General features: G+C 40.9%; 1 pseudogene; it reads right to left on the bottom strand.

The window, feature by feature from the left end:
* Positions 1-10,544: 10,544 nt before the first annotated feature.
* Positions 10,545-10,943, bottom strand: LOC102852483 (annotated as a pseudogene).
* Between the last annotated feature and the right edge of the window lie 208 nt (positions 10,944-11,151).

The following is an 11,151-nucleotide window of genomic DNA, read 5'->3' as shown; positions in this document are numbered from 1 at the left end:
GCTCTCCCTTATAGGTTACGATTTGTTTCTCCCTTGCTGCTTTCAGGATTCTCTCCTTATCTTCGGTCCTGGCAACTTTATCTACAATATGCCTTGATGTTTTTCTTTTGGGGTCTATTCTATATGGTGTTTGCTTACCTTCTTGAATATATATTCTCTCTTTCTTCATTATGCCTGGGAAGTTTTCCTCTAGTAATTCTTCCACAACTTTTTCAGTGCCTTTCCTTGCTTCTTCCTATTCTGGGATTCCAATGATGTGCATGTTATTTCTCTTAATGGTGTCCCACATTATTCTTAAGTTTTCTTCTTTTTCCTTCCTTTTTGAGTCTGCTTTTTGCTCTAGCAGATCAGTGGTGACAATTCTGTCTTCTATTTCACTGGTTCTGTGTTCCATCTCTTCAACTCTGCTCATGTGTCCCTCCATCATGTTGGCAGCTTCTGAAACACTAGACCTAAAATTTTGGATAGTGGTTTCTTGATTTTCCAGTGCTACTAATTTGTTTTCTCTACATTGGTGTTAGGATTGGTGGACGATCTATCAACAATCTGCATTATGCAGAGGACACAACCCTGCTCGCTGAAACTGAGGAGGACCTCATGCACTTACTGCAGAGGGTCAAGAACTGCAGCCTTCAATATGGACTGAGGCTCAATGTCAAGAAGACAAAAATTCTCACCACTGGACCAATCGGTAGCATCAGGATGGATGGTGAAGAGATTGAGATTGTTCACAGCTTCAGTTTGCTTGGCTCCACGGTCAACACTCTTGGCACCAATAGCCAGGAAATCAAAAAACGTATTGCGATGGGAAAGTCTGCCGTTAGGGACCTCTCCAAAATCCTCAAGAGCAACGGTGTCTCTCTGGAGACTAAGGTGTGCCTGATACAGGCCATGGTTTTTGCAATCACTTGTTATGCATCAGAGAGTTGGACAATGACTAGGGAGGATAGGAGAATTATCGCCTTTGAGCTGTGGTGCTGGAGAAGAGTATTGAATGTACCATGCACTGCCAAGAAAACAAACAGATTCATCCTAGAGAGGGTTAAACCAGGCTGCTCCTTGGAGGCAAGGATTCTGGGGCTTCACCTGACATACTTTGGATATGTTGTAAGGAGAGACAGGTCTTTGGAGAGGGACATCATGCTGGGCAGAGTGGAGGGACAGCACAGGAGGGGAAGACCCTCTATGAGGTGGATTGATTCAGTGACTGGGGTAATCGGGATGGATGTGTCAGAGGCAATGAGATTGGCAGAGGATAGAGCAGGGTTTAGGGCTGTTGTACATTGGGTTGCTATGAGTCGCAAACGACTCGACGGCACATAACAACAACAACAACATTGTTCTGGACTGTTTGGTGTTTTTTGTTGTTTTTTTAACTCCTCCTGGTTTTTGCTTTTAGTATCCTGTTTTTCTTCAAGTTTGATTTTCTTCCATTGAAATTATTCAATCATTTTCTTTTAAATTCTGTGTCAGAAAGTTCAATCAGACTTTCTGGCTTCAGGAAATCCATAGACACATTGTCACACTTTGGAGGTGACATCTTGCTTTGCGCTTGTGTATTGTGTGGGACAGCTTGCTTTCTTTGAGACATTGATATGTTCTTGATCTGAAGACAATGCTCTAGACATCAGTTGGGTACCACCCCCACTAGTGTTTTTCTCTGAACTTCTGACTGCAGGTAAATGTCAGTTCAGAGCCTGTGAGAGCAGCCTCTTGTAGGTAAGACAGGTCAAGGTGCTCCGGATTATAGGCAGGTTGATTAACCAGATGTGTAGGAATGGGTGTGGAGCCAAATGGGGTGGAACATGCATGTGCGTGGGGCGATCACAAGGGTCAACCACCTAGGGGACCTCACTAAGACCTCAGCTGTCTGGGTGTGCTTACAATTGGGGTCCCTATTCAAATTCCAGCTGTCCATCTCCCACCCAGTGGTTTTCACTTAGCGGTCCCTGTCCAATGGCACTTACACAGGTGCCTTTGTGCAGTGGCCCCTGCCCAAGCAGGGTCCTCGGTCCAATGGGACCCAACAAGACAAAGTCAAATTCCCACCAGCCCACTCGCCTCTGGCTGGTCTGCAGTGTCCACAAAAGTTCAGACAAATTACCACTGGCCCGCTCATTCCTGAGCAGTCGGCGTGGCCCTACAGAGCTCAGCCAAATTCCCACCAGTGGCCTCACCCTTGGGTACTCTTCCAGGCAATCGGTGGTGCCCAAGAAAACCCAATTAGGGTCTTACCAGCCTTTCTCGTGGGAAACCAGTCCCACAGCAGCTCGATTGGTAGCTTCAGACGATGGCTAGATCTGTGGCATCCCTTTGTGTTCTGATTCAAAATCCTAATGTCCATGGCTGTTGGTAGTTCTCTGTCCTGCGTGAAAGACTCTCTAGTGGCCCTGGGGCACTGCCAGGGGTGCAGGACTGTGATGCGGCCACCGGGGGGGGGAGCAGATGTGGGGGCGCTGAGCTGTGGTGGGGTGGTTTCCAGGGGATGAGGTGCTGTGGTGGGGGGCGGGGCTTAGGCACCCCTGGGTGTTAGGGGTTGCAGTCTGTTCCCAGATGTTAAGCTGGCAAGTCACCAATCCTCAGTACATCAGACTGTCCACGTTGCTGGCGTGCACCACTGCCAGTCTAGATTCTTGAATGACTTCCTCAGCATACAAAGACTAAGTATAAACTATACAACCGTTACATACATCTTTCCTTATTTTAAACTAAGTAGTGTCCACTTGATTGTGCTTATGCGAAACCTATTCTCGGACTAGGAGGCAGTCATCAGAACAGAGCAAGGAAACTCTGCTTGGTTCAAAATTGGGAAGGGTGTATGCCAAGGATGTGTCCTATCTCCATACCTTTCCAATCTATATGTAGAATAGATTATTCAGGAGGCTGGGCTCTATGAGGATAAATGTGGCATCAGGATTGGAGAAAGACTCATCAACAATCTGCATTATGCAGAGGATACAACCCTGATTGTTGAAACTGAGGAGGACCTGAAGCACTTGCTGTAGAAGGTCAAGAACTGCAGCCTTCAATATGGATTGAAGCGCAACATCAAGAAAACAAAGATTCTCACCACTGTGTCAATTGGTAGCATCATGATAGGTGAAGAGATTGAGATGTCTTGAGTTTGCTTGTCTCCACAATCATCACTCTTCATACCAGCAGCCAAGAAATCAAAAGACAAATTGCAATGGGAAAGTCTGCTGTCAGAGACCTCTCCAAAGTTCTAAAGAGCAATGACATCAGTCTGGAGACTAAGGTGCACCTGATACAGGCCATAGTCTTTGTAGTTACTTATTATGCGTCAGAAAGCTGGACAATGACTAGGGATGATAGGAGTCTTGATGCCTTGGAGCTGTGGTACTGGAGAAGAGTACTGAATATATCATGGACTCCTAGAACAAACAGGTTGGTCCTATAGAGGGTTAAACCAGGCTACTCCTTGGAGGAGAGGATTCCGAACCCTCATCTGACATACTTTGGACATGTTGCAAGGCCGGACCAATCCTTGGAGAGAGATGTCATGCTAGGGAGGGTGGAGGGACACCTCAAGAGAGGAAGACCCTTGATATGATGGAATGATCCAGTGACTGGGGTAATAGAGGTAGGTATTTTAGAAACAGTGAGATCGGTACAGAATAGAGCAGGGTTTAGGGCTGTTGTACATAGGATCACTATGAGTCACCAAGGAGTTGACAGCACATAACTACAATAACAACAACAGTGTCCCTTTATTCTGTTTGGAAAAATGCTTCTTGTTCTTGGTACAACTTTTGCAAGAGCAGAACTAAATGTTCTGGGATTTCCATTGTTCTAAATGTGACCTATAATTCACTGTGATGCACAGTTAAATAAAAACCTCCATTTTTCTGGTACTCTTTACTTTCAGCAAAGATACATGTGCCATCAGCAATGTTATAGCTCTTTTCCAACCTCTTGTGTATCTAGTTCAAATTTCTGGCAGTTCCTTCTTGATCACTTTTTAAATAAACTTCAGCAAGATTTTACTTACATGTGATAGTAATGATAATGCTCAATAATTTTAACATTCTTTAGGATCACTTTCTGGAATAAGAAAAAAATATGGATCTCTCCTGGTCAGTTGGTCAAATAGCTTGTCTTTCAAATTTCTTGGGAGACTAGTGATTATGTCCAGGGTTGCATCTATTTTTAAAAACATGTCAACTGGTATTTGATCAATTCCTGGGGCCTTTGCCAATTTCTTGCCAATGCATCAGTGCAGCCTGAAGTTCTTTTTTTCATTACTCTTATTTCTTGATCATATGCTACATCCTAAAATGGTTAAATGTTCACCAATTCTTTTTGGTACAATAATTCTGTGTGTTCCTTCTATCTCCTTTTGATGCTTCTTACATTATTAAGGATTTTGCTCATAGAATCGTTCAGTATTAAAACTTAAGGCTTGAATTTCTTCTTCAGTTCTTTTAAGACTGGGGAATGCTGAGTACATTCTACCTTTTGATACTTTAGCTCCAGCTCTTTGCACATTTTGTTACTTCATCTTCTTGAGTTAACTTTTGAAATCTTCTCATCACTTTTACTTCCGCATTTCTTTCCTTCATTTTTGCATATTTTTTTTTATTTTTGTGTGAGTGTACCGCCAAATCAGATCTGACTGGTACAGGAGGAGATTGTCCCTCCTTTCCTGGCAGAGCATCTGGTGGATTCGAACCGTGAGCCACTGGGAACATTTTTGCCTATGTTCTAGTACAATTTTTAGCCTCTTCTGATCTATCCTGTCTTCGCTTTCTTCATGAATGATGTCCTTGATCATCGACTCCTTGACCTTTGGTCATTAGTGTTCAATGTATCAAATCTATTCTTGAGATTGTTTTGAAATTCAGGTTGGACAAACTCAAGGTTGTATTTTGGTTCTTGTGGACTTGTTTTAATTTTGTTCACCTTCAATTTGAACTTACACATAAGTAATTGATGATCTATTCTACAGTTTGTCCCTAGTCTTATTTTGATTGTTGGTATTTGAGCTTCTCTAATGTCTCTCTCCATAGATATGGTCAATCTGATTCCTGTGCAGTCCATCAGGCAATTTGTTTTTTCTGTATCTACAATGAATCGTTTATCCAGACTCATTTCTCTCACCAAGTTTCTATTTTCCAATTACCAGTTCTTGTTTCCAACTTTTACACTGCAGTCACCAATTTCAGACTACAAAATTTGCTAGAAATCTTCAATTTCTTCATCACTGACTGTAATGAATGGTGCATATATTTGAATAATTGTTGCATTAACTGTTCTTCCCTATGTATATATTGATAGTATTCTATCACTCAGAGCACTGTACTTCAGCATAGATCTTGATATGTTCTTTTTGACAAATAATACCGTATCATTCCTATTCAACTTTTCATTTCTACGGTAATAGGTCATATGACTGTCTGATTCAAAGTATCCAACAGCAGCCCATCTCAGCTCACTAATACCTACTATGACTTGGCTCACATCTTGAGGCTTTGCAGAAACCCTTAATTGATTGGGCATCCAAAATCCAAACTTCAGTTGTGCTGGATATTTTCTATTTTTCCACAGCATATAAACTTGCTTTAGGGTTAGATTTGTTTGCTTGCTTATTTTATGGTTTATTCTTATGGGTACAGCTTTTATTTTTCAGATTGCTTACATGTTGCCATTCATTTTATAGTTTGTGTATATGTATGCTTGTTTGTTTATAGTTTGCTCTTATGAGTATACCACTTGTCTGTCAATTTTCTGGACTGTTGTACCATGTTGTTGTGATACTGGAAGACAATATTTCAAATACCAGTAGAGTCATCATGGTTTCAGCAGAGCTTCCAGACTAAGAAAGACTAAGAAGCAAGATTGGCCATCTACTTCTGAAATAACACACTTTCAAAAACCTTATGAGAAGGGGGAAAGAACAGGAAAAAAATGAACAGATAGTGAAAACTGTACTGGAATGAGTGAAAGGACATTCTGAAAGGAATGGATGATGAGAAATCATGTGCATGACATTTAATAGTCTTAGAAGGGGAACTAAAGAGGGGGGAAGAAGGAGTAAAGTGCATAAATGAATGAGTAATTTTTAAAAATAAAGCCCAGAAAACCGTATGAATAATAGAGGAACATTGTTAGATACAGTACTGGAAATAGAATCTCTCATACTGAAAGACACTAAAAAAAAAGACATCAGGAAACATCCTTTAATAACTGGAATATGGACTGTACAAAGTATGAATCTAAGAAAACTGGAAGATGTAAAAAATGAAAAAGATCATGTAAAGATTCAGTATGTATGCTGAGCATACAATTTGAGAATCTAGACTGTATAAAAAAGAATGTGGCATCAGGATTGGAGAAAGACTCATCCACATCCTGTGTTAAGTAGAAGACACAACTGCTTGCAGAAGGTGAAAAAGACTTGAAGTACTTAGAGCAGATCAAAAACTACTGACTTCAATATGGATTATATCGTACCATCAAGAAAACAAAACTCTTCATCATGGGACCAATAGGCAACATCATGACAGATGGTGAAAAGATTGAAGATGTCAAAGATTTCATCTTGCTTGAATCCACAATCAACACCCATGGCAACAGGAGTCAAGAAAAACCCCAGATCTTACATCGGGAAAATTTGCTGTCAAGGACCTCTCCAAAGTACTAAGAAGCAAGGACACCAATTTAAAGACTAAGATGTTCCTGATCCAAGTCACGGTATTTGCAATTGCTTCCTATGCATCTGAAATTTGGATAGTGAATAAGAAAGAAAGAATAGAATTCTCTGAATTGTTGTATTGTAAACAAGTACTGAGTATCTCAAGTACAGCCAAAAGAACAAACAAGTCTGTCTTGAAGGAAGTATAACCAAAAGTGCTCTTTAGAAGCAAGAATAGTAAAATTTCTCACATATTATGGGTATGTTATCAAGTAAGGGTCAGTCCTTAGACAAAATCATGCTGGGAAAGATGGAGGGTCAGAGAAAAAGAGGAAGGCCCTCAACAAGATGAATGATCAAATGAAAAATCAGTATGATTTGAAAACATTTGCACAAATAAATAAAATTAATGAGATAGATTAACTGCATTAATCACAACTGTGTTGTAAAACAAAATGTGTATTAATAAAAAAGAAAAATAAATACACCCTAAGTAAAAGCATGTTCATGGTTTTTTCTTCTCTACAAGATCCAGTCTAAGACCATTATGTTTGCAACAAGATATTCTGTTGTTGCTGTTATGTGCAATTGAGTTGCCTGCAACCCACAGCGACCCTATTGAAATCTGCCCTACCATGAGCCAATCTCATCGTTTCCAACAGCCCAGTTCCCTTTGCTCCAATCACTGAGCCAGTCCATCTCATCCTTGGTCTTTCTCTCCTGCACTGTCCCTCCACCCTTCCTAGTATGATGTCCGACTCCATGAACTGGTCAAAAAAGTATGTGAGATGAAGCATCAAAACCCTTGCTTCCAGGGAGCAAACTAGTTTCACCCTCTCCAGGATAGAGCTGTTGGTCCTCCTGGGAGTCCATGGTATTTTCAATACTCTCCTCCAGCACCATGAATCAAAGGCATTGATCCATCTATCATCCTTAGTTATCATCCAGCTCTCTGATGCACAGCAGGTTTTATGAAGATCACAGCCTGGATCAGGCACACCTTAATCTCCAGATTGACATTGTTACTCTTCAGTACTCTAGAAGTCCCTGACAGTAGACTTTCCCAAAGCTATTTTTAAACAAAACTTCAGATTCACCTTTGAAATTAATGTCTCTATTAAGTTTATTTGGGCCTAAACTTTTACATAAATGCATATATACAAACAATATACAGTAGATTCATCAAATCAAACTAAAACAGGAATGTTTTGATGGGCCCATAATCCTCTTCTCTCATCATCAAATTCGTAATCAATAAAGGCCCAGACAGCTATTATACACTTAATATATATTGGTTTGTTGCTGATGCTGCCATTCTCAGTAACAAAAATAGCAATAGCCACAAATGCTTCACTAATTTAGCAGAATACTTTGCATATACACGTCTACTGATTCTCACTTTATTTTACTATCCTTTCTTTTATCATTGCTGCTTATAGTACACAGAAATATGATAAATTCTACCACAGATATCTCATACATAACTTGATGGAAGGAAGATCTTGATAATGAAGTGATTGTTCTTTAGTGGGTAACAAATCTAAATTCTACAAAAAGTAAGGTAAAGTCACACCAAGGTTCTTGAGGCAGAGATGAAACATACAGTCAAAGTATTCTTTGAGGATAGCACTCTGTTGTTAAAAACAAATATGGAGACTTGAACCATTTGGCCAGTATAGCAGTAAGGAAGGAAATTAGTATACCTTTTACTATTGATCACCATTGTTTATGCTGTTGGATCAAAAGGTAGAATGATGAATATTACTTTTTATGAAAAATCTCAGGCCTTGTAATCCCTCGGAAAATAAGTAGTCTAAATACCAGTTCCATTTCCTTCCCTGCAAGACAGAAAAAGGAAAATGATAACGTTTAGGATGTTATTTTCATTGCTGTGCAAGCATCTGAAAGTTGGGACAATGAATAAGGAAGACTGAAGAACTGATGCCTCTGAATTGTGAAGCTGATGAAGAATATCAAATATACCCTACACTGCCAAAAGAACAAACCAATCTGTCTTAGAAGAAGTGTAAAAAGAGTGCACCTTAGTGGCAAAGATGGTAAAAGATCATCTCACATACTTTGGGCATGTTGTTGGGAGGTGCCAGTTCTTGGAAAGGGACAACATGCTGCGAAAGGAGGAGAGTCAGCAAAACAGAGGAAGACCCTCAACAAGATACAGTGACATAGTGACCACAACAATGGGCTTGATCATGGTTGTGATTGTGAGGGTGGCACAGGATAGGACAATGTTTTGATTGTTAGGGTGACTAAGAGTTGTAGTCGACTTAATGACACTTAATAACAGGCTTACTCTCCACTTCCCTTCTGTCCTCAGTAACGTTGTAGGACAGAGTAGAACAGCCTCATAGATTTTTCAAGGCTGTAAATCTTTATAGAAGCAGACTCTCTCATCTTTTTCTTGATAAACAGCTGGTAAGTTTGAACCACCAGCCTTTTGGTTAGCAGCCAGGTGATTAACCACCATGCCATCAGGGTTATTACCTAAGAAAAGTTCAAATCATCTTAGATGTATACACTAAGAGTTAGCAAAGAGGGGTTGGGTTCATAATTGGCCTTCAATCAATAAGTAATATTTGCACCAAAAAGTATCCGAAGTCTGAGGGTTAAAAATCCCTTTCATTATCATACTTTGTATACATAAAAATATGCTATAAAGTGAGATGATGCATGACCATAACACCAAGAGCCAATTTATGAACAACTGTATTGTAGAGAAGACCATAAAGGGTATGTGCCAATTAATTCACACAGATGTCAGAGGAATAAATTCAGAAGGTAAATACGTCCCTTTGACCTTGTAGAGACAGATTATATTGGAAAAACATAAAAAATATAAATTCTCTTAAAGAAATTAAGCTATATAAAAGTACTTTAAGATATTTACCCGAATAGAGTTCAGTTTTATAGTTCTTCCTTCTTGAAGTTCCTTAAAACAAATAGAAAGGAGTGAAGATAGAAATATTTGGTTAGCAAAAATCACCCACAAAAAATGGTTACTCAGCTTGACTCATTTGCTAAGGTCTATTTCTACCATATCTGTTAGATTACTTCTTAATAGATAGGCATTATAACTTTCCAGATTTCTTTCTAGATGTAGAGGGGAAATAAACTCATAGTAGATAAAATTAGCATCACTTTGCTAATATCTTTTCTTCGAGTTGGAAGTGACTCATAGCCACTCTTCCATTAAGGTTTTCAGATGCTGTAAATCACCTGAGAGGAGAATGCCCACCTAACTCCCTTGGAGCCACTGGTGGATTTGAACTTCCGTAAGAGGCATCACCCTTGGTTTAGCAGTACAACTCTCTCCTGACTTCAATAGAGCTCCATTTGCTAATAAAAGGCCTTTTAATATTTTTCCCCCCCATTCTGTATGTAGCCATTAGTATTTTAGAGAAATCTGATATTTAGAAAGTGGAAATCATTTGGGTCAGGCAATCTTTTTTTTTTTTTCAGGACTCCAACTTTATTCTGGGAATTCAACACAGGATCCTCAGACTGTTCCAGGCATGTGCTGGTGTCTCTTTGTGAGGAGCCAACCATTCGGGGCTGAGTTTAAGGCACTCGATGCCACCAACCTCAGCATGCCCAGGTGAAAATAAATGCTTGTTGCCAAAGGAGTCTACATCACGTGCAGAGTATCCTGGGAATTTGGTGGCTGGTCCCATAGAGACTTCACAAAATCAAAATTATTGTTTTATACAACTTGCATTGCTGCTTAAAAAAAAAAGGAGGGGGATTTCCTAAGGAAGAGGATCTGAAAGGTCCAACTGCCTCTTCCTGAGCAAGCATATGTGCCAGCCAGAGGTGCCCTGGTGAAGTGGGGAGTGTCCTCGGCCCCTAATCTCTGTGGACCAGCAAGTACAGCTCATTACTTTTCTGCCTTCTGGCCTGGCTTCTTCTCCTGCTGGCCCCTGCCGGTGCCCAGGATCCCTCCACTGCCACGGCCACCAAATACACCTCGCCCAGAGCCCCCCATGCCATGGCCTTTCTGCTGCTTCTGTTACTGCAGGCCAATGCTCCCTCATCCCTTGGCCACCACTTCGTTCTTGACCATGTCAATGATCTCATCAGGTATGTGCAGGTATGATAGTGCTGTCACGGACGTAGCACTCTGGCATCCGCCAGAACTTGTCCCCATCCCGGGAAATGCAGATGACCTCCCGCAGGTTGATGTTCATCCAGTCACAGCTAGGTAGGTGCCCGTTGTATTCAGCTCCACCAGCATAGGGTGATTCTGGGCTGTCTTCAGCAGCAACAAGGGGAGCATGATGCTCACGTGGACCAGGGTCTCCGGCCACTTACTCCACCGCCACTGCTCACACCGTTAGCACGCCCACAGTGCGGCACTAGGCAAAGAACTGGGTGAGGCAGTCTTACATACAATATGTTGCTAGGTGCTGTCGAGTTGAGCATGACTCATAGCACCCTATGAACAAAAGATCTGAACCCTGTTCTATCCTGAGCCATCTTCACAC

The sequence above is a fragment of the Elephantulus edwardii genome, unplaced genomic scaffold, assembly GCF_000299155.1.
Source record: "Elephantulus edwardii isolate Elephantulus edwardi_28Jun2011 unplaced genomic scaffold, EleEdw1.0 scaffold00310, whole genome shotgun sequence".
In the NCBI taxonomy this organism is placed as follows: Eukaryota; Metazoa; Chordata; class Mammalia; order Macroscelidea; family Macroscelididae; genus Elephantulus; species Elephantulus edwardii.
Note: the sequence above shows the minus strand (reverse complement) of the source record. Positions and strands in the feature narration are given on the sequence as shown.